At 40.9% G+C, this 24,367-nt stretch overlaps 1 long non-coding RNA gene and 1 other non-coding gene across 2 annotated transcripts in view; one reads left to right on the plus strand and one right to left on the minus strand.

Moving 5' to 3' along the window:
- The window catches only part of LOC123385389, a 17,954-nt gene extending 15,876 nt beyond the window's left edge, over positions 1-2,078 (minus strand). The window contains exon 1 of the long non-coding RNA XR_006597823.1: positions 1,725-2,078. This is a non-coding gene — a long non-coding RNA (uncharacterized LOC123385389). The remainder of the gene's footprint in view (positions 1-1,724) is intronic.
- CB2H6orf141 lies at positions 2,049-23,641 on the plus strand. The gene is made up of 3 exons (XR_006597822.1): positions 2,049-3,476; positions 20,756-20,919; positions 23,281-23,641. It is a non-coding gene; the product is annotated as a chromosome B2 C6orf141 homolog (transcript).
- Positions 23,642-24,367: the final 726 nt, after the last annotated feature.

Genomic DNA, 24,367 nt, shown 5'->3' on the forward strand with positions numbered 1-24,367 from the left:
TTGAAAGCAGCAAAAAAGGTCTAGAGCTTATCTATATCAATTTTTGGTAATGTTTCTCCTAATGCTGTCCATGGACTACTAGCATCAGATTTACTGGTGGGCTTGCTCAAAATCCATATTCTGAGTGCTATCCAACTCTATAAGAACAGAATTGCTGAGAGTAGGGTAAGACATTAATCATCAGGAGATTTTCATGTACATTAAAGTTAAGGTATTATATCCTACTTTTGGACATAGGGTTTGAAGAATAAAAGCTTCAAGAGGACAAGCAATTTGGCCTGTTCCCCCAGGTGTCCCCATCACCTAGAATATTGGCTGACATTTCCCACACACTCAGTAATTAGTGGTTAAGTAAATGAACAGAAAAGAACATGAAGTTGTAGGCTTAAAACAGGAGTAACTGGAAATAGGAGGAAGCATTAAAACATGCTAGAATCCTGGCTCCACTGTTTATTGGTGCTTGACCTTGGACAAAAATTTAACCTTGTTCTTCAAAGTTCTCAAGGAGACTAGAGTTATGGTACTACTTGCTTAGTCTATCGTGAAGAATAAATGAATTTAAATATATAGAGTGCTTAGAACAATTCTTGTCTAAAACATTTAAAAACTTTGTCATTTAGCAGTAACCAGCCCAAGGTCAGGCATCTTTTCAGCCAGATCTGACCCAGGTTTTCTCACTCCTCCAACACTCATATACATATGAACGACTTCATAAACAGCAGAAGGTCCTCTCTTTCCAAAATATCTCTTTAAGCACACCACTTGGTTCTTCAGATATGGGTAGAAATTTCCACCATCCCAGTCATTTTTACTTAAGTAGACAGGAAAACAGCGAACACTTTCTAATAAAACAAGCACCTGTTACTAAGGATGGACTGGCAATCACAAACTGACCTCCCTTTCTCCATGAGCTAGTTTCCCCCATTAACCCTAGTCAAGGATGAGGGTGTCAGCAGGTGGCCAATGAGAAGATTCCAAAAGTCTACCCAGAAATACATACTTTTTTTTTTCCTTCAGAACTTCAGATACATACTTTTTTTTTTTTTTTTTTTTTTTTTTTTTTTTTTTTTTAACCTCTGGGGTGAAAGAGAAAGGGAATGGAGGAGTAAAGGTATAGATTTAAAAAATGATGAGGAGAGCCTGGGTGGCTTGGTTGGCTAAACCTCAGGCTCTTGATTTCAGCTCAGGTCATGATCTCACGGTTTGTGAATTCGAGCCTGCATCCTGCTCTGCACTGACAGTGCAGAGATTCCCTTTCTCGCTCTCTCTACCCCTCCCCATTTATACTCTCTCTCTCTCAAAACAAATAAATAAACTTTAAAAAAAAGACACCTTGATCTTTGTTCTACAAAAATAAAAAAATACAAAAATGACGCAAACACCAAATTTTAAATCCTGAAGACGTTCATTTAGTGATGTTTTTGTTTTGTTTTTGTTCCATGCAAAGCACTAACCCCCTTCGCAGGATAAGCATCGATTATAGCCAAAATGAAGATAGAAGCTACCATTGTCCTGCAGACCCTGGCATCCCAAAAGAAGAACAACCCCACCAGAAGCCGCGTTCTCAAAGGCTTCAACTTTTCTAGCCTGATCCTAGATCCACATTCAATAATGTTGGCAGCATGATGGGGATGGATTTGGAGTGGACACGAAACCGTTTTCACAGCATTTGATTAACTCAGATAATTAAAGCAAACCCAAAACAACCTTCCCTATTCCTTCACCTGGAGGCGTGTCGTTGGAAAGAAGAGGGCGCCTCGTCGCGGGCACTTCAGGGGGGGCGTTGTGCGAGGGTGTCTTTTGCGCCTCTGCCCTGTAGAAAAGCAGAAGGTGGGAACCAGAATACAACTGGGATGTAAGAAGGGGTAGAGAAGTACGAAAAAAGCAGCTGGGCTAGGGCCGAGGGTAAGAAGAAGAAAGAGAAACGCCTGCGGGGAGGTCAAGCTAGGCGGCCCCAGGTGGACGCGCGGGGAGGTGCCGAGCGGCTGGAGGCGGGGTCTGCACCCAGCTGGCCGTGGGCGGGGCGGGGCGGGGCGAGGCGGGCGGCCCCGGGACCACACCCAGCGCCCGCGCGGCCCGCGCTTTCCCCAGCTCAGCGGGAGTTTGCCGCGTGAACCGCTGAAAGGGCCGACGGATGAATGAGCCTCCCACCGGGCTGGGGGGCCCCGGGGCTCCGGGGCCCCGCGGGCCTGAGAATCTCGCGGACGCTCCCCGCAGCCTGGGGCGCGCCGGGTCCTTTCCGCGAGACGTGGGGCGCGGGGCTCCCCTGGCTCCTGGCTCCCGGAATCCCGCGGCGACTGCGGGGGCGAGCGGAAGCCGGGGCGGCGCTCCCGAGAACCGCCCGGTGGCGGAGAACCTGGACTGTGAGCCCTGGGTCAGAGAGAAAGTGCTCTTTCTTCTGCACCCAGAAAGATGGTTGGGGACTCCAGGGGACCCTGCGCGGGAAGAAGCGGCCGGTGAGGAGGACTTCTTCCAGGCGGCCGGAGACGACCGGGAACCCTACTGCCCTTCCCTCTTTCCGGGAAAAAAGGGAATTTCTGGCAGCCGTGTAGACGCTCCGTTCGGAGCCCCGCCGCAGGACCCCGCAGCCCCGCCCAAGTCCGTGCTCGTGCGGATCGTGGACTATCAGGTAACAGAGGAAGTCCTGTGGACCGCCTGGACGCAGGGCCGCATGACCAGGCGCACGGAGGAGCACTCCATGACCGCGATCACGTTTCGCACCAACAGGGAATGAAGCCGGCTCTGGGGCGCCAGGCCCCCCGAGAACCCCGGGCTCTCTCCCCTTGGGGGGAGGCACCCCGCGTCCACGCTGCGGAGAGGTCACTTCGCGGTCCCCGAGGACTTGATTGCCCGAGGATATGAAACAGGAAAGGAGAGCCTGAGGAATGTTGCGAGCAGGTGGTTGAGCAATAATCCTTAAAAGAAAAATTCTCTCCTGGGAACGCCAGCCGGTAGTTATCCAAAGGGAGGACTTTTTAAAAGACTGGGGCAGCGCTTCTGGGAGGCGGATGTCACTCCATACAGAATGAAGAACAGTGAGCAACATAATACCTCCTTTGTGTATTAAATACTGTGACGGCCTGGGGACCTAAGTCATTGAGAAGAGGGGCAGGAAAGGTATTTTCAGATTGGTAAAATGTGAGCCTTTTTAAATAAGAAAATGCTTTTATTAAGTCTCATTTTGCAATACATCTCAATTGATCTCTTTGCTGCCTCCGTGATCTAAGAACTAAAATCAGAAGTGCAGTTTGAGGTCTGCTCTCTAAAGGGGATGGGAGTAGGTGAGGAGAGCGGCTTCTTTTAAAGCTGAAAAAGAAAGTAAAAAGAAATGGGAAAATTGAAGTAGCAAGTAAACAAAATATTTTGCTTTTACTTCTGATGTGCACATTATTCTGTTTTATTTCATCAAGTGTTAGGGGAAAAAAAAAAACAAAACTAGGAAAAGAAGAGGGAGAACAGAAGACCCAGCTTTGAAGGTGAGATGCCATTTAAATGGGCTTTGTACTCCAAAGTATTTAGTCTAGTAAAAATACTTTTTATCTGGTTGTTATTTATTTTAAGGTTTTAAATACGGTAGATAAATCGGATCTCAAGATAGATAATGTATAGTTTGCTTTACATGATTTGTGTATCTTAACTCATGTCCTTAGCTCCTTATTAATACCATTTGTATGCAAGACTGGATTGAAAATACGTCTCTCTTGATGTGTTGGAAAAGAAAGAAATTTTTTCTGGTGCTATTGAAATAACTCATTTTGTTTGTTCCTCTTTTTTTATTAAATACTGTTGTCATGAACTCCTTAGTAGTGTGGCCTGGTTTGGAGATCGGTGAGAAGCAAAGATGTACTGCTGGACTTCAGCTGTGCTGAAGGAGTCTTTGGTTACTTCAAGAATGAACAAAACAAATGGGACTCCTGGCTTTTGAGGAGTAAACTGTTGAATAGTGCCCCCTACCTCATTCCTCCCTCTTTGCCCTTTATTTTTCAATTTAGAGCTTGAAATGTCCTCAGATATCATCTGATCCTCTTGCCTCCTGGCAGACAAGATAGGTAAGATACATCCCTGTTTTACAGATGACCTAACCTAGGTATAGAGACCACGTGGCTTGGGTAGGTCACACAGCTAGTAATTGCGTACGCTTACTAAGTAGGTAAGAATACAGTCTCCCTTCTAAAGGTTTGAGAATGGCCTTCAGAGGGACTTACTTGTAGGGAGTCAAAACATGACAGAGCATCCTGGGTTTTCTGACTCATGTTTATGGAAGGTGCTAGAATCACCTTGATGCCCCAGAGTCCTACAAGGTCTTTTGGCTGGAGGATCACCACTGGCAGTTGTTAGGACCATGAGACCCACACTGGAGAGAAGAATTCAGCACCTGACCTCATCTCTGTTCAAAGCTGCTTGGTAGATAGAAAGGGTAATATAAGCCCCATAAAGTGAGTTATCCTTTACTCCAACAAACTTGTCTGGCCCCTATGTGAGGTTAAATTTCTTTGGTAGACAGTTTTCAGGACTGAAAATTAATTTAATGAGTTTGGTTGTGAGTCATTATATGCCCCAGATGACTGAACATTGAATTTATAGTCAGCAAGGAAAGCCTCCTCAACATTGACCAAAATGTCATTTTGTTGCCTTCTGTATGGAGGCAAACTCTGAAGTTCAGCTTTTGGGTTCAAAACTGTCCCATTTCTTACTATGACTTTGGACAAGTGCTTAATCTCTATGTGCCTCTGTGTCCTTATTTATTAAGTAGGAATAATAAATAGCATCAACCTCATAATAAAGTGTTTTTTCCTGGGATTAAGTTAAATGAAGAAACCTTAGAATAATGCTTGGTGCAGTAAAAATGCTGAGTTAGCTGTTATTATTAGTGTTGTGATTGTTTAGTTCACTTTCATCCTAAGCATTCTTTTATTTAATAAGAAAAACAGCTGAAAGCAAACAACACCAGGAATCCTGTGATCCAAACCAGTGATTTTATTGACTCTTATGCATTCCTGAAAGAAAAAACTTATCTCTGGTTTTTGCTTAAACTTATCTCAGGTACATCCTTAAATTTCTTAGAAATGACCTCCACATCTTGACTCAAAGGCCTAAGGTGCATCATGCTTGACAGAGTCTTTGAAGAGGTTTCAAGTCTGCTTAGTTCCCCTTGGTAGGAGTTTTGAATGCTTTCTTTACGTGTCAGGTTAGTTTCCCCTTAGAGTTTTAAATCTGATGCCCTATTGTCCCAGAGAAGCAGAATAGATACCCGTTTTCATCTTACCTCCTTTCTGACAAAAATGTATTTATTCAAATCAGCTTAACTCTTTTAGTCCAAGTATGCTTAAGTTAATTTTATCTCCAGTAAAAATTATTTTTATTTTGGGGCGCCTGGGTGGCTCAGTCAGTTAAGTGTCCAACTTCAGCTCAGGTCACGATCTCGCGGTCCGCGAGTTCGAGCCCCGCGTCGGGCTCTGGGCTGATGGCTCAGAGCCTGGAGCCTGTTTCCAATTCTGTGTCTCCCTCTCTCTGTGCCCCACCCCCGTTCATGCTCTGTCTCTCTCTGTCTCAAAAATAAATAAACGTAAAAAAAAATTATTTTTATTTTTTTGAGAAACAGAGGCAGAGTGTGAGCAGGGGAGGGGCAGTGAGTGAGGGAGACAGACCGGAAGCAGGCTCCAGGCTCTGAGCTGTCATCACAGATCCCAATGCGGAACTTGAACTTATGAACTGTGAGATCATGACCTGAGCCGAAGTCAGCCGCTTAACCAACTGAGCCACCCAGGTGCCCCTAAAATAAAGGTTATTTTTAAAGCACTTGCCAGCCTTCTTGTTGACTGCCTACAATGCGCTTACAGATTTCCTAATTAAACCGAGGTCTCCCTGATACGAAGTAGTAAGTTGAAGCACTGTTGAATTAGCTGCACAGGTTTTCAATATCCAAACAGAACCCTCTTGAGTGAGGAGCCTGAGGAGTCTTTTCCCATTCACAGTGTCCTGGGAGTGAATCCAAAGTGAAATTTGAGCATTCTCAATACTAAGAAATCTCTGCGAATGGCTGGGTGTTGGCTGTTTGGTCTTACCACCACCTTGCTGGAAAATATGATCATCTATAATTGTCTCAGGTGGATGAATCATAGCAAGGACTTCCAGAAGCCCCATGGCCACTCAAGTGACCATAAGGCAAATATCACATAAGTTCCATCAGGCAAGTGTTGGCCTGTCTTAAAACCTTTGTCCCCATTAGGCAAGTGTTGTCCTCTCTTAAAACCTTTGTCTACATCCTTCACCAACTTTGAGATGCATTACATTTGACTTGCTGTTCTTATTCTTGTTGCTTATCACCAATACTTTATATGCCTTTTTGCTTATAAAAAGGAGAAAGAAAGACAAATCTTCCTGTTAAAAGAAGAAGTTATATTCACTGCAGAAAAGTTTGAGGAAATAGTTTGCAAGGAAAAAGAAAACTGGAGTAAAAGGAAACAAAAATTCACCCATGACCCCAAATCTGTTCATATCTGATACATTTCCAGTCTTGTTTTATTTATTTTATTTTATTTTTTCCAACGTTTATTTATTTTTGGGACAGAGAGAGAGAGTATGAACGGGGGAGGGGCAGAGAGAGAGGGAGACACAGAATCTGAAACAGGCTCCAGGCTCTGAGCCATCAGCCCAGAGCCTGACGCGGGGCTCAAACTCACGGACTGCGAGATCGTGACCTGGCTGAAGTCGGACGCTTAACCGACTGCGCCACCCAGGCGCCCCTATTTACTTTATTTTTTATGTATATATCCATACCTACAGACCTATACTTTTCTTGGCATAGGCAATTATAAAATCTGAGTATTGTCAATTACATAAACTAAGATATAGTGATGCTATTCAGGGTGAACCAGAAGCATGGGCATCTCTAAGAATAGTTTTTTTTAGACTTGGAGAATCTCGGGCCCCAGTCTAGATATTTAATCACAATTTGTATTCCCACAAGACCACTGGGTGGCTCACATTAAAATTTGAGAAGTACTGATGTATATGCTGTATGTAGTTCTGTGTCCTACTTTGTCACGAAAACCAAAACGTTTTCATTTTCTCTCTTCCCCATTAACAATTGTTAACAATGCCATGGAGATAACACTTTGTAGAATTACAAAGGCATTTAGAGATTACAAAAGAGTGAGGTATATATTGATTCGTGAATTGGCAAGGAGATCTTTAAAAATCTGTGGTTTTTTTTAAAGAGTCATTAGTCTAGAGGTTTTCATAATGAAACATTGATTATTAGAGTTCAGAAATGCGGTTCTTTTATTACCTAAGAATGTGAGACAGTACTTAAAAAACCCCTTAAGGGAGGAAGGGCAGGAAGTCATTAAGGAAAACACAATTTCAACACTTCTACAGGCTGAGTCAGGTCTCCTGTTAATGAATTGCAAGGGGTTGGGGAGGAAGGTGGAGCCTGAATTTGAATCCACGAATCAGTGATTCAGATAAGAAAACAAAGGCCTTGACTCTTGAACACCCTGATTTGTTTAGAACTCTAGTGGGTACTTTGCTCTTTAATTAAGGAGGGCAAATCTTAGTAACTTCTCCAGATGAAGATAAGAGGTGACACAGTACTGTTTACTTTGGAAAGAGTAAGAAGTTATAATCCGTTCTTAGGCACTGTTCTGCCAATAGTGACCAACAAAACGTTAGACTTGCTTGCTTTGAGGCTTGGAATTAACTTTAAATTCAAACTCAGATTTCAAAGTGTTAAGATAGAATGAATACTTTTGGGGAGACTGCAGCCTTTGCAAAACTGGACGGGCAGAGGTTCTTTATTTAGAGTTCGGTGTAGGAAAGGAATTAGCCCGCCTCACTTGGCACTGGGCAGGGAAGCAAAGACAGGCAGGGCAGTGGGAATGCTTTACAGTAACCACGATGACCTTAATGTTACCCCCAGCTTGACTAAACCAGACAGCTTGCTTTCTGAGTGTAAGCTTTTGACCTCCCTTTCCTTGGAGCATTTTCTTTAGAAAACTTGAAATTATCAATTCTTTCTTTGCCTCTTTGGCATGTAAATCTCTCAACTTCATGTCTGTTTTTACATCTGGGGAACATCTTTCTCAAGGATCTGGGAGCCATCTCTTGGAAATGTAATAAAAAAAAAGATAGGGCTCCTAACTTCCAGTGTCTGGGAGAAGGTAAGAGCCTACCTTAATAAGTATCAATTAGCAAACAAGAGGGCCTGACTGAATTGACCACCCTCCTCTCAGTGCCCCCCCAGTACTTTTCCACTAACCTACCCCAGTGCTTAAAAACTCTCTCACCTTTTATTTCAAAGGAGTTGAGTTTAATTCAGTTCATCTTCTCTCTCCTATTGCAATAAGTTCTTAAAGTTATTTATAAGTGTTAAATATATTCTTCCTTGCCTGTTCCATTCTGTCTGGTACAATTTTCCTTTGACAGTAGTGAAAAAAGGCTTCATATGTGCTCTGATTGGAAATTATTAACATAGAGAAGGTGGAGGTGGGCTATCTAAAAAAACTTCTTTGGGACACCTGGATGGCTCAGTTGGCCACTGACTCTCGATATCTGCTCAGGTTGTGGTTCACAGTTGTGAGAATGAGCTCTGAGTCTGGCCCCCACTCTGAGCCTGGAGCCCCCTTGGAATTTTTTCTCTTCTCTCTCTACTCCTCCCCTGCTTATTTTCTCTCTCTTACAAAATAAATAAGTAAACATTAAAAAAATTATTTTTAGACTTCTTGTATGTTTGGCTTGGGGCTTTCTCTGGTGTATCCTGCGCTAGAAGGGTACCAAAAAAAAAAAAAAAAAAAAAAAAAAAAGGAAGCTGGCAGTCACTGACCAAGTTCTGATCTTTCTGGGCTGATTGCTGCTGAGGCTGTGGTTCCCAAGCTATTTGCTTTACAAATTGTGGTCATAGTTCTACAACCAGATTAATAATATCAACATCATAAGGTTTGTTTTTTTTCCCCCAGGAGTAAGTTAAAAATACTTGGAACAACAATCATGCTTAATATTAGCTATTATAATAATATTACTATTATCTGTGTTATTATTACCGATTAGTTCACTTTTTATCCTAACCCAGGCTTCAGTCTTTCATAACAGAAGAGAACACATACAACACAAGAAATCATATCAAAACCAAACGAGTGGCTTTTACTAAGATGCTTTTCTGTCTTTTTTCATATATTATCATACATGGCCTGGTCATTGTCCACTTTTATATTCAGTCTCTCATTAATTTTAGGACAATCTTGAAGACAGAATTAGACACCAGAAGACCTAGTCACAGAATTCTGGAAGGTCCAGACACAGAATTCTTTTTTGGAGATAATCGCATTATATTTATTTCTTAGAAACATCCAGAGTACAGCATTGCAAGTAGTTTCTTTATGGGGGTGAAATATGCTTTGGCATAGTTCAGCCCTGACTGTTGGGATCCAAAATGCTGTATAATGGATTAGTGCCTCCTTACTGAGGTAAGGGCTGTGTAAAGTCTACCTGGGCATGTGGATTTCCCAGTGGTCACTGAGATTGCTGGGTGCATAAGCCTGATCGTAAGCCTGGTTTGTTAGACAACCTGCCCGAGGCCCAAAACCCTGAATCTTAAAGCTGATTCTATACCCACTCTATTATCCTTAGGCACACGTCCAACTTCAAAAAAAAAAAAAAATCTTACGACTTTGAAGTTGTTTCGAAAGTTTACTAGCTTTTTGGAAAAGTGGATATAATTGAATTCCCAAATTCAGCTTACTTGGGAGAAGGGTGGGGGAGTATAATGGACACCAGATACTTTTTACAAAACCAAGACAGCTCTCAGCAAGGGCTTCTGTACACAATTTCTGTAAAGATTGGTTCTCTGACAGCTGGTTCTCATGGTTCTCTGTGTCTCAGAGAAGCCATGAGAGTACCTGTGGACTTTCAAGCCAGCCTCAGTATTAATGCAGATCCCTGAGGTTATATGGTTCAGGCTCTGCAGTCCTTCTTTTCTTTCTTTCTTTCTTTTTTTTTTAATTGTAGTATAATTAGCATACAGTATTACACTAGGTTATGCAGTCTTTCCATCCCAACATAACTGAGTGGGAAAATGTGCAAATGTACAAGTGAAATAATTCTATAATCAAAATGTTGGAATGGAAGGGGGCACCTGGATGGCTCAGTTGGTTAAACGTACAAATCTTGATATCAGCTCAGGTCATGATATCACAGTTTGTGAGTTTGAGCCCCACATTGGGCTCTGCTGACAGTGTGGAGCCTGGTGGGATTCTCTCTCTGCCCTCCCCTGCTCTCTCTCTCACTCTCAAAATAAATAAGTGAACTTAAAAACATGTTTGAGTGGAAGAAAGGAGATTCTGTGACCTGTAATTAATGACATGCCAAGGACTTGGCCTGAGGAGCAAAACAAAAGCTGTGTGTCATCTTTAGAGCTGTTAAAACAGGGATAAACCTGAACTAAAAGTCTATCTGCTTTTTATCATCACCAAGTGTTTAGTGATAGAATACCCCTCTCTAAAAAAATTCTATTGTTGATCTAACTTCTAAAAAATTCCTGATTACTGCTTGAATTTGAATAATACAAGTGTAAGCTTGAAATGAACACATTAAAAGTTTTTTTTTTGTGAGGAAGATCATTTAAAGAACTCTTCCGTGTTGTCCGCCTAATATCTCTCTCACACATGCATGTGGAATCAACTACATGTATTCATTTTGAGAGTAAATTCCTAAGGGTTCTGAATACTTTCAACTCACTAGGAGTGCACGTTTTGTCTCCAACCCTTATATATTCCTGCATCTCAAGATTCAGTATAAACATTGACAGAGCAATTATAGTGATTAAGAAAATGAACGTGAGTTACTTCAGTTCTGACACTTCATGAGATATTATGTGTAAAATTTAAAATAAGAAAACAGTAAATTGTAATAGTTTTTGTTTGATAACTGCAAATTTAGTTCATACACAAACTATTTTACTGGACTCGGATAATGTATTTAACATTAAATTTATTTTTTATTCATTATTTTAAAACTAAAGAATGAGTCAAGAAAATCAAACATTGCATGAGTGGTGTAATTTAGTAGTTCTGTTTCTTTTGCAGATACTTCAATTTTATTAAAGTTTACTTATTAGTTAACTTGACAATTATTTACACAAAATATTAGACTAACCAAAGGATCAAAGTTCTTTGTTTTACTTTATGACTATTGCTGAACAGTCTCATGCTGGTTTTTTTTTTAACTTTTTTATTTGTTTATTTTTTTAATATGAAATTTATTGTCAAATTGGTTTCCATACAATACCCAGTGCTCATCCCAACAAGGTGCCCTCCTCAATGCCCATCACCCACTTTCCCCTCCCTCCCACCCCTCATCAACCCTCAGTTTATTTTCAGGTTTTTTTTTTTTAATTTTTTAATGTTTATTTCTGAGACAGAGAGAGACAGAGCATGAGTGGGGAAGGGGCAGAGAGAGAGGGAGACACAGAATCCGAAGCAGGCTCCAGGCTCCTAGCTGTCAGCACAGAGCCCAACGCAGAGCTTGAACCCACAAACTGTGAGATCATGACCTGAGCCGAAGTCAGTCACGCAACCGACTGAGCTACCCAGGCGCCCCAGTTTATTCTCAGTTTTTAAGAGTCTCTTATGGTTTGCCTCCTTCCTTCTGGGTAACTTTTTTTTTTTCCCCTTCCTCTCCCCCATGGTCTTCTGTTAAGTTTCTCAGGATCCACATATGAGTAAAAACATATGGTGTCTTTCTCTGTATGACTTATTTCACTTAGCATAACACTCTCCAGTTCCATCCTCGTTGCTACAAAAGGCCATATTTCATTATTTCGCATTGCCAAGTAGTATTCCATTGTATACATAAACCACAACTTCTTCATCCATCTATCAGTTGATGGACATTTAGGCTGTTTCCATAATTTGGCTATTGTTGAAAGTGTTGCTGTAAACATTGGGGTACAAGTGCCCCTATGCATCAGCACTCCTGTATCCCTTGGGTCAATTCCCTGCAGTGCTATTGCTGGGTCATAGGGTAGATCTATTTTTAATTTTTTGAGGAACCTCCACACTGTTTTCCAGAGTGGCTGCACCAGTATGCATTCCCACCAACAGTGCAAGAGGGTTCCCATTTCTCCACATCCTCTCCAGCATCTATAGTCTCCTGATTTGTTCATTTTGGCCACTCTGACTGGCATGAAGTGATATCTCAGGGTAATTTTGATTTGTATTTCCCTGATGAGGAGTGACCGTAAGCATCTTTTCATGTGCCTGTTGGCCATGTGGATGTCTTCTTTAGAGAAAAGTCTATTCATGTCTTCTGCCCATTTCTTCACTGGATTATTTGTTTTTCAGGTGTGGAGTTTGGTGAGTTCTTTATAGATTTTGGATACTAGCCCTTTGTCTGATTTGTCATTTGCAGATATCTTTTCCCATTCCGTTGGTTGCCTTTTAGTTTTGTTGATTGTTTCCTTTGCAGTGCAGAAGCTTTTTATCTTGATGAGGTCCTAATAGTTTGTTTTTGCTTTTAATTCCCTTGCCTTTGGAGAAGTGTCAAGTAAGAAATTTCTGCAGCTGAGGTCAGAGAGGTTTTCTCCTGCTTTCTCCTCTAGGGTTTTGATGGTTTCCTGTCTCACATTCAGGTCCTTTATCCATTTTTTAGTTTATTTTTGTGAATGGTGTAAGAAAGTGGTCTAGTTTCATTCTTCTGCATGTTGCTGTCCAGTTCTCCCAACTCATGCTGGTTTTAAAAATTCATTTTGGTGCCAGATTCACTAAGTATGCCACTGCCAACATGTGGTCATAAAGTCACAAACGTGGGGGACTAAAGGGTTGGAATTAAAGCTCATATTTCCTGATCTCTAATCAAAATTGTGTCTTTTCCCTCTATGAGTGAAAGCAGTCCACAAATTAATTTTGACTTTGGATGGAGATTTAACATATATTATTGTACACCAGTTAGGTACTAAGTGTAACTCAGAAAATGCTGCTACTTCTTGAATGTGTTCAAACAATAAGTTAAAATTAACAGGTCCTATTTCTTTTGGCATTGATGGCTTTATTTAGTTCAACAAAGTCGGGGAACCTGAATATTCCCCATCTGACTCTTTCTAAAAGGACTCTGTGTACAGTGCTGCTTGGGGGATGACCAAGAAGGACGTAACATTCCTCTCAGTTTGACTAAGCTTTAGACCAGCTTTTTCCTGACTTTAGGTCCTGCCTTCCATTTTCTTAGGGCATTTACTTTAGAAAACTTTGACTTATCAATTCTTTCTCTGCCCTCTTTGAGTTGTAATTATTAAAAAAAAAAAAAGAGCCTCCTGCCACATTTACAACCCAAGGATGTCTTTCTCAAGGACCTGGAACCCATCTCTTTGAAACGCAGTTATCAAGGAAGACAGCACCCCTGTCTCCAGTCCCCCTGGGAGGGTAGAAGCCTGGCTTCAACGGATGCTGTTAGTTAGCAAACACTCATGGCCTAATCCTAGAGAAAAAATGTGCAAGTTATAAAGTAAATCAGAGTAGGGGACACATGCCATTGATCAGCCTCCACACTAAACATCACCTGTGCTCTTCTACTAGCTCACCAGGACACTTCAAAACTCTTCCCCGCCTTGTTTCAGCAGAGTTGAGTTCAGACTAAGTTCTGGCATCTTTTCTCTATTGCAGTAGCCTTAAAGTCTTGCTTCATGGCATAACTTTATCCAGTGCCAGTTTTGCTCTGACAGGGATCAGGTAAGAGCAGGGGAGAACCATTTATGTTGATGATGGGGACATACATTTGACTTCATAAAAACTGAAGATGCTTTTTGTGTCTCGGGAACTGACGATGATTTTGTTATTCTGCAGCCGTGTCGCTTGCATGTGCCTTCACTGGGACTTCAGAGCACTGAACACAGGGGAGTGGGGTCTGCAAGTTCCAGTTATGTCAGAGCAGGAGAATTCGCTTTCTGAGCTCAGCAAACTGGCAGTACTCGTAAGCAATTATCTGCTGTTAATCCTCCCTTTTTGGTTATTCACAGAATGAAGCCAATGTCTTATGGTTAGTGTGCTCCTCACTCAAAAGTTGAATTTTCTTAGGGCCCCTGGGTGGCTCAGTTGGTTAAATGTCTGACTTCGGCTCACGCCATGATCTCACAGCTTGTGAATTCAAGCCCTGTGTCAGGCTCTGTGCCTGACAGCTCAGAGCCTAGAGCCTGCTTCAGATTCTGTGTCTTCCTCTCTCTCTGCCCGTGCACTGCTCATGCTCTGTCTCTCTCTCTCTCTCAAAAATAAATAAATATTAAAAAAAAATTTTAAGTTTAATTTTCTTCCTTGCAGTTTTGAAGGTGTTCTTGGGCATTCTAGAACAAAGCATTATGTTGCTTTCCTGCGCAAACCAATTAAAACGGTTGATTGGTGATACTTAGATGTGTCCTGTGCCCTGGAAGAAAAGGACAGATTTGACTTGAAAGACCTTAGAGCAGGAAGTGAAGGTTCTAGGTGCCAATGTTCTGTCTTAGAGAATGGCAGTAAGGTGGTTTCCACTACATTGGTTAGCACAGGAACTCAGAACCCTCTGTGATAATGTGGCTCATGATTTAAATAAAGCTGAAGTGCTTGGCAGAATATCATGGCTGGCAAAATGCAGAAAAGGGAAGCTGGTACATCAAGAACTAGGGCTGCGTCTTGTATTGCAGAGCGTAGGCTTGGAGCAGAACACATATCTTGTTCGGCATGAGTTGAGTGGTAAAGCCAATGTCTGGGGTTAGGTCCAGGTCTAGATGGGAGACCTCAGGGGATGGATGGACGGCGAACTTCTGCATGAGGCTGGTGAAGAACAGGAAAAGCTCCATCTTGGCCAGTCACTCACCAACGCACATCCGGACACCTGGAGAGATGGACATGGTGGAAGGTTATAAGATATATGAGCACAAAAATCTGAAACAATCTGGACAAAGACAAAAGCTGTCCATGTGTGATTTCTTCTACTTTAGAATGTGTGAATTAGTTGCTTAACCTCTTCTGAGCCTCATGGACTCTGCCTGAGCCCTGGAAATACAAAATTAACTACATATGCTACATACCTTATGAGCTCCCAAGAGGGAGACGGGCAGCAAATAAACATTAACATTTCAATGTCAAAAATGCTACAGCAGGTAAAGCCAAGTGTGTCATGAGAACAGATAATAAAGGTACCCAATGTGATTTGAAGGGCCAGGGAAGACGACTCCTTTGTGTGAGAGCTTTGTATCTCAGCTCCTATGCAAAGGGTGAGAAGAAGTCAGCCAGGAAAAGATGGGGTGAGATGTGGAAGGGGTTTTGATATATTTCAGGGCTGAAAAAACTTTGACTGACCAGAACATAGAGCATGAGTTAGGGAATATAAGGCCTGAGGCCAAAGGATAAGTAGACAGTAGGTCATGCTGAAGCATTTTAAGAACAGAGACTTGGTTGCTTTTGGAACATGACTTATTTGGGAAAATGTCAAGTTATCTGAAAAGTGGAGTCAGTTAAAATTGAGGAAGGAAGTCTTCTGGGTAAGTTTTTTATTAAAGAAAAAAAACCAGGAGGCTTAATATTTATATATATTTCTTAAGATGTATTGTGTTGAGAATGGTGCCTTTTTTTCTGGCTCAAATTTAATGAGTTTGTGGTTATATTATAGAACAAAGATGGCATATTTGATTGAGATGTAGCATTATTACAAGTTTTTGCTTCTAGTCCTTCAGAAGGCCCAACCAAGTCTTTTCGTTCCTGCTTCCAGAGTCTATAAATCCTAAGCCTGATGCTTTGCTTTCCTGCCAGTAAAATGTTGTAGACAGTCCAGCTAGATTTCTCTTTTTAAAAAAAATATTTATTTATTTTTGAGAGGGACAGAGTATAAGCAGGGGAAGGGAAAGAGAGAGAGGGAGACACAGAATCTGAAGCAGGCTCCAGGCTCTGAGCTGTCAGCACAGAGCCCGGCATGGGGCTCGAACTCATGAACCATGAGATCATGACCTAAGCTGGTCGGATGCTTAACCTACTGAGCCACGTACGTGCCAGCTAGATTTCTTTTGTTGTTGTTTATTTATTTAATTTGGAAAATAACTCATAAGTATACTGAGTCACAAAAGACTTCGAAGTTCAGAGAAATATTTAAATGTAGATAATTTACAACACAGGGTAAAGCAGTACTTTGGTTTATATAGGACTTCCAGGAAACAGATTAACTCCACAAATGGGGTGGTGGGGGGTATTTTTTTCACTGTGCCTAGTAGCAAGGCAGGATTTTTAGGGGTGAAAGGCCATACACACTACTTCTGTCTAAAAATGTTTATTGAATAAAAGCTAACAGTTCAATCCACCAATGCATGTGCAATGTCAACAAGATTCAGGTATTTAATTAAACTTGGCTGTGAGACTATTGTTCCCAAGAGGCTTCCTGCCCAGTAGGTGAGCCTAACAAGGAAACAGGTAAATCTAATACAGTGTCACAAGCTATGATAGGGTGTTGAGGGAGCCCATGGAAGGAACACCTAATCTAGCTTTTGGGATCAGATTTTCGCACCTGCCCACAATGAAAAGTATGATTGAGTTGTGTCATCTAAATGGGTATGTAATGCAACTTAGGGTGTGAATTATCTACCCTATATTTAGGCTTATTCAGTTTCATGGTTAAGAGTCTAGCTGCCCAACAAGACAAAGTATGTATCATTTTCGTTTGCTTTTAAGGATAGATCGGTGAAAACATAGCAAATAATCTTGTTTATCTTAAAAAGAAATGCTGTATGCAAAATTAGTTAAGAGTGATGGTGATCAAAGATCAAATGAGGCCTCCAGAGAGCAACATCTCTATCTCAATAAAGTAAGAAAGAAGTGATAAGAAAAGAACTGGGGAAGAGTGACTTCACCACAACTTAAAGGAACATGAGGACTTAGCACTCAAAACTGGTTTTATGATATGTTTTCTTATTGTGATAGTTTTGTGATTATTATACTCTACGGATATTTCCATTTTTTTGTCTAGGATAAAAAAAGAGTATCAATACTAGATTGTCCTAAAGCAGGAAAACACACACACACACACACACACACACACACACACACACACACACACACAGTATATCTGGAGATGTTTAGAATTCCTGAGGCAAAATTGTTTGAAGATGGGCCTCTCTGCCAAATTCTGGACTATTACTGTTTGTCTCATAGTCCAAAGAAGCTTCCAGGTCCAGGTGTGTGAGAAACCACAGAGGACCTGGAGACAGTGTTGGTCAGTGTAAAAGTAATTGTTGTTTATGGAGAAAAGGGGGTTTTAAGGGGAGTAAAACTTCTGTTTAAACTTGAACATCAGTTTCTTCTCTCTAAACATAAACATCAGTAAATCCAAGGTCTCATAAAGGAGACTAGGAAAAAAACCTTTATGTTTGAGAAACTAATTGCTCCATCTCTCCACTTATAAAATGAGGGTTCAGAATTAGAAGTACGTAGCTGAAGAACCCTCCAGAGATTATTGTTTGTTTCCATGGCTTTTGTTTCCCCCCAAAATATAATGCAGGGAAGCGTTAAGAAAAATTGAGCTCACAACACTGTGAATTACACGTAGATTATTTTTCATTTCTGTTTATTCTGTTTCCAAATGTGATATTATGTTTTTATTTAAATCAGGAGTCATTCCTACATTTTCTTGTATGTCATCCTGTGTGTGTGTGTGTGTGTGTGTGTGTGTGTAAAAAATCGGAGCATGCATTGTACTCTCTCTCTGTATCCCTGAGTCATCAGTAGGTAAGGAAAGTCTATCCTTTGGGTGACTGCTGTTTACCTATCACTGAATGGGTATCTGGAGTGAATGCTAAGCTACTGTTGAAGTAGAAAGGCACACGGTGACAAACTGCTTATGGTTTATAGTTTTTCTAAGATTCTTGTCCAGGAATGAAGAATTCACTTCAGGTTCTTAGGGATCCAGGCAATTATAGAGTAAAGTCATTTAGTTCCTTGGATTCCAAAATGTACTCTTGTGGAAAGCTCTTCTCTCTTCCCTTTCCTAAGCCGCCTCCCTCCCTCTCCTACTCAAGAAATCCTAAGAGAGACATAGGTATTTACACATATTGAAGCAAAGCTTTTCTGGTTGGAGTGAAGTGAGTTGCACATTGTCACCCTTGCTACACTTTCTCATGAGATTCCCAAGGCTCTACGCTAGCCTCAGCCGCATGGAATCTTCAAGGATTCCTTAAGAAAATACTATTCCAATGCCTAATGTCTTAACAGCCAATTTAAAGCCTGGGGAGGAAAGTCTCTTTCCACTTTCCCGTTTTTATGTTTAGTGCCACATGGAAAAAAAAATACAAAACCTAAGTACAGTTCTCAGACAAGGCAGAATCTCTCCAGATTTTTTTAAACCACCTGTCTCAAAGTAGGAGACCTTACCCACTGAGAAGTGCATGAAAGCTTCTTTCTTGATAAACTTTCCAGTAGAACTGAGGAAATGCTCAGGATTAAATGTGTTGGGTTTTTCCCACTGTGTTTGATCCCAAAGTACAGAGGTCAGCAAAGTGATGACCTCAGTGCCCTAGAAAGAGAAGGGTTATTAATGACAGAGATTAAATACCTTCCTAAAATGGTGGCTCTTTAAAGATGCGTGAAGGTCTTGGCTGGCAATTTTTCAGAAACAGTGTGTTCTAGAAGGATAGGAGAGGAGGGAAAGTGGAGGGGCAGTGGGCGGAGTTTAAGATGGAGCGTGGAACATTCATTTACTCAACCAAGTTTTTGTTCTGTACCTACTACAAGACACGAGTCTTGGACTCAGAACTGGAAACAAATTCTTATGTAGTCCTGTGTTTGCTATGTGATAACGGCATGTTATTTAACTTTTGATATGTCCCAGTTTCTAAATTTATAGGAAGGGAGTTAAATAGTCCTCATGTGGTGACTGTGAGCCTTAGAACTGGGTGCAGTTCCTGGCAGGTTTGAGGCTCAGTGAAGTTTTGCTCTATTACCCCGAGGGACTGTGATAGTGAACAAACTTAACAGGCCCCTCAAAACAAACTCTTAAAAGTCAGCTACCCGCCTTCCACATCTTGCCACAGGTTATGAAACAACATAGGGCCATCAAAGAAAGGAAGTTTAATTGTGATACAGGAAAGAGTATTCTGAAAACTAAAAATAAAACAGGAATAAGAGGAAAAGCCTGTCCCTAAATTAAGGACAATGTTTACTGCTTCACCTTAATCATAGCCTCCTCTTTAAGAAAGTTTTGGAATACTATCATTGTGGTTAGCTGTTTTATCACATGAATCTGTATAGTTTTTGAGTCACAAAAAGCAAACAACTGCTTTAAAGTGTTTTATTTGGGGGCGCCTGGGTGGCTCAGTTGGTTAAGCATCCTACTTTGGCTCAGGTCATAATCTCACAGTCTGTGAGTTCCAGCCCCACATCGGGCTCTCTGCTGTCAGCTCAGAGCCCGCTTTGGATTCTCTCTCTCTCTCTCTGTCTCTCTCTCTCTCTCTCCCTCTCCTTCTCCCTCTCCCTCTCCCTCTCCCTCTCCCTCTCCCTCTCCCTCTCCCTCTCCCTCTCCCTCTCCCTCTCCCCCTCTCCTGATCATGCTCGCCCTCTCTCTCAAAAATAAATAAACATTAAAAAACTTTTTAAAAATAAAGTGTTTTGTTTTAAAACATTCTTGCTTTGTTTTTTATTTATAGTTACATGTACCTGGGCATTGTGGATTTTTTTCCTCTTCGTAACAACTATGCTAAATTATTTCCACTGGGGCTCAGTGAAACCAAGGGACTAACAGCCAGTAGTATGGGCAGGAGTGTTAGACACCCTGAAATCCTGCCATTATTATAGCTTCCTTGGTGGTCTCTTTTTCACCTTTTTGACATTGGTTATATTTGTTTTCTCGTGTCAGCCATTGTGGCCCCCGTGGATTCATGCAGGGATGGGCCCAGAAGCAGCAAGAAGATTTAGTTTTAAGGAAAAGAATTAGTGCCATGGGCATACCATGACCCTATGCCAATCCCTGCCTTCAGTGTACTTTTAGCAAAGATCTGTGCGTACTTCTTCAGGTTGCCAGTGGAAAGCACAAGAATGCATCTGGAAGTAGTAAGATTGGGAAGCAGAGGGTCTGGGGGGTGTTTCTGTGTGAGGGGGGCAGTGACGCTGGAGGGGCCCTGTGAGGTGAAAACAGTGCTCTAAGTGGAGGCACAGCCTTTCCTGGGATCTGGCCCTTTTTACCCACCCACCTCGCTTAAGCCTTCTGATCCCCGATTTCTTCAGTTACCACATAAAAATAACTATACCTTATAAAGTTGCACAGAGTAATTACCCCCTATTCTGTGTACTTACACACTGACACACTCAGTTACCTTTTGTTGGACGGGAGGGAGGGAGGGAGAGAGGAAAAAGGGAAAGGAGGGTGGGAAGGAAGAAAGGTAGGCCAAGATTGTCTTTGACAGTTCATTTCAGTGCTTCTGTGATTTTGAGCATTTGACATCCTTTCCCTCTCCCCTCATTTCCCCTTCTTAAACCCTTACCTCGGGACTGTAGTAATTTTTAAATAGAACATTTGTGGTGGTTGCATGAGGTAAGCTTGTGGGCAGGGTATTAGCAAATCTCTGCACTTCTGAACGATCACCTCTGTGTATGGCATTTGAGTTCGATGTGCAATTTGAGGCCGGGCTGACCCCACAAGCTTGGTGATCTCATCACAGACCTTTTCTGGATAAAACGCAGAGTGATTTGAGTCTGGCGTGGGAGGGGATATTGGAACCATCTTCTCACGTTTCTTTCCTTGTGAAAATCAAACCCAGGTGCTCTCCGAGTTCTGCCTGACTCATCTTTTCTCTGCACTGCTTCCACTCGAGGGCTCTATTCCCGAGATTCCTCTGGGGACCAGCCTGGAGTGACACCTGCAGACCGTCTCAGGAAGCTTAGGAAGTGAAATCTAATTTCTTACGTCAAAAAGAAACTAAAGGTATACACTGTCCTCAAGGACATAAATTAAAGGTATCCAGTGTGGCCATAGAATTCTGCCTTTTCCAGTCCAAGAGATTTCTGAGTCCTTCCTTCAGGCAATGCTCTGAATCTTAGGAGACTTACTCTGGACCTCAGTATATCGCATCATGAGCAGAAGCTCCCAGTGCAGCGTGGAGGCCGTGGTCTCTGTACTAGCCACAAACGGATTACTAACAAGTGCCGCCAAATTTTCATCACTGAAATGGGCAATAGATGTGTCTTTTCTCCTGAAAGGCAAAAGGAATCATTAGTGATGAAATAATTTTATACTGGACAATCATAGTGAATAACCTAACATGAACTTAAAAAAGCAATGCATTGCATTCTTTCCTCGATACAGTGGAATTTTTTTATTATGAGGGTGCTGTGCAGAGTGTTTGAATAAAGCCTGTCCCCGATGTCCCCAATTTAATAATGATAAATAGTTCTAACAATGGGGGAGGCTGTTTGCCACTTGGAAATTAGTTTTTACTTGAGTGATTAGAATATGCCCAACACTTTCTTTTTTTAAAAAAACTGCATTAAATACTCTTTCTTGTGTTAATCAACTGAAACACATTTTCAAGCTTGCAATAAAAGGAATAGTATACTAATTCTAAAAGCTAACATTTGGGATCTTGTATATGTCCTTTTTTTTTTCAGAGAGTGATGCAAAAAGCAGTGGAAAATATTTGAGAATGCAGAATGTACTAAATAGCATGTCTTGGAGTGTACAAATCTACCATGATTAACTTAATTGAGTCCAGCTATCCTTCTTTGAAAGAAATATTTTTCCTCCAGATGCTATTAATTAAACCAAATAATACACAATAGGCCTAGGTAACCCCTGAGCAAAACACCATGATCTCCTGCTGTCTGACCAAAGAGCCATCAGTGAAACTTCTTGGGTCATTTTTGTCAAATTTATGCTGACAATCTAGGAAATAACACTTTTATAATCATTATAAAAGCAAATAATTCATCTCGGTTCCTGAGTACGGTCTTATGACTTTTCAGGAGAAACCCCAAAACTGGAAACACACTGAAAAGCTGAAAGAATAAAAAACAACAAAGTAAGATAAATATACATATATAATACTTGCAATAATGGGAAGGCCCCATCATTTCTGAAAGCATTATAGAAATAGCACCTCATTTAGACTTCAAGTTTATCTCAACTAACTGGCAGACTGAATTGGACAATGCAAATTCCTCATTGGAATTAAGTAACTTATGATGAATATTGGTATGGTTTATAGTAAGTTTGTGTACCCAGAGTATTTTGTATATTATGCTGGTGGTAATACATCTACTTAGAGGTTAGATGAGACATGAAAACAATGTGGGCTTTATGGTCAGAGCTATAAATCCAAAGGTTTTCTTGCAAACTCCTAGGTGATTCCAGGTCAAACTATTCTAGTTGTGCATAGCACACTCACTTTACCACTGTTTTTTTGCAGGATCAGAATAATTATTTTTGTAATTTATAATAGGCTTACTGTCCCATAGAGCAGTACCATGTAATTCTAATATTCCATAATCCTTAAAAACTTTAGGGAGGACTTCACTGTTTGCTAAATTTGGTGGGTTTGTCAATATATTCATGTGCTTGAGAGAAGCTCTATCATATATTTCATCAAATTCTCTATAGGGCCCCTAACCACCCAAATGACCTAATAAATACCGAAGATAAAAGGCATCCCTAAAATACATATAGTTGCCTGATCCAGTGTTCCCCTGAATCAGTACTTAGAGTAAATACGTACTTATAGTAACAGAACCTAAATTATTACAAAGTGAAATAATATTAACAGTTGTCAGTTGTGCTATTGGAAATGGGAACTATTTGACAAGGCTCTTTTCCTTACATTCTAGAAGACAGCAACTTCATCGCTCACAAGTATAACAAATTGGATTGTAGCATTATTGTGAACTTACATGGCTCAGAGTAAATATTAAAGTTTTAGTTAGTACTTTGTTTAGTACTTGATAGTTCCCCTTTGTTTAAATTCACTCTTGTAAGTAAATTCTACTGAGTGTTCCTTATTCATTCATGGCTTATCCCATAGTCCATGTATAAGTAGTGGTATAGGTAAAACATGAATGGCCAAAATTGTAAAAATGTATTGAAGTCATATACTGAACTATTTATTGGTGTGATTCACAATCTGTGCATTATAAGTAAGATATTTGACACAGTAATGTGTGATTAGAGAATTATCAAATGTGTTAACCATGCAGGCTTGTGACATCTCTGTACTCAGAATGTTCTATAAAGTGTACATTTTTGAAATGGCAATTCTCTAACAAATACTGTTTCATGGTCTCTTGAACAATCTAGTGTACCTAAGAAGACATGAAGTTGAAGAGGGAAGATACGGTTACCACAATCCTAGGACCTCCAAAGAGCTTCACATTTTCATCAATCAAGGTTAAGTCTCAGGAATTGAGTGCCTTGTTAATCAAACCATTTTCCAAGCAACACTGACACAATGCCATTAACAACAGAAGCATTCATTACTGTTTTGCCTACAAGGGAATTCATTAATCAGAGTAGGAAAACACATACACAGTATTAAACCAGTTCTGGGCTGATCACGACAAACTGTCAAGAAAAGATTTTATAGAGGAACAAAATTATTGGTGATCATGCCTTCTAAGAAGAAGTGACACTTGAATGGACCTTTAAAAATTTCCAGAATTTCGGGGCGCCTGGGTGGCACAGTCGGTTAAGCGTCCGACTTCAGCCAGGTCATGATCTCGCGGTCCGGGAGTTCGAGCCCCGCGTTGGGCTCTGGGCCGATGGCTCAGAGCCTGGAGCCTGTTTCCGATTCTGTGTCTCCCTCTCTCTCTGCCCCTCCCCCGTTCATGCTCTGTCTCTCTCTGTCGCAAAAATAAATAAACGTTGAAAAAAAAAATTTAAAAATTTCCAGAATTTGATTAAAAGATTGACACAAGCCAGAGACAAAAAGTGTCCCAAATTTCTAGAAGGAATAAAAGAAGGTAGATCCTGGAAGCTGAAGATCAGGGATCTTGAATGAACTGTTGTTACTCAATGTTGATTTTAAGAGATGTTAGTGGGAATTCCAAGAAAAAAATGTTCCAAGGATTAGTAAGTGTGAAAACTGAATTAAATAAAATTAAACAGGCTTTTGGTGTTTTTCTCAGAGGCTTTAATATCCTAATAGGCACACCATGAACCAAAAGAGAGGCCTGTAATATGAGCATTTCTCAAATTCACTTCACTGACACTGCTTTTTTGCATAGAACATCTACTAATGTCTCAAAGAACAAGATTTTGGAGAACAATAGTGTGAGAAATGCCTTTTCAAAAAGTTGTTGAAACATTAAAATAGCTTAGTAGTATTTACTAGATGCCAATATTAGTCTACTAAAAATAAAGATGAAACCATTCCCATTTTTAGAGT

The sequence above is a fragment of the Felis catus genome, chromosome B2 (genome assembly GCF_018350175.1).
Source record: "Felis catus isolate Fca126 chromosome B2, F.catus_Fca126_mat1.0, whole genome shotgun sequence".
Lineage (NCBI taxonomy): Eukaryota > Metazoa > Chordata > Mammalia > Carnivora > Felidae > Felis > Felis catus.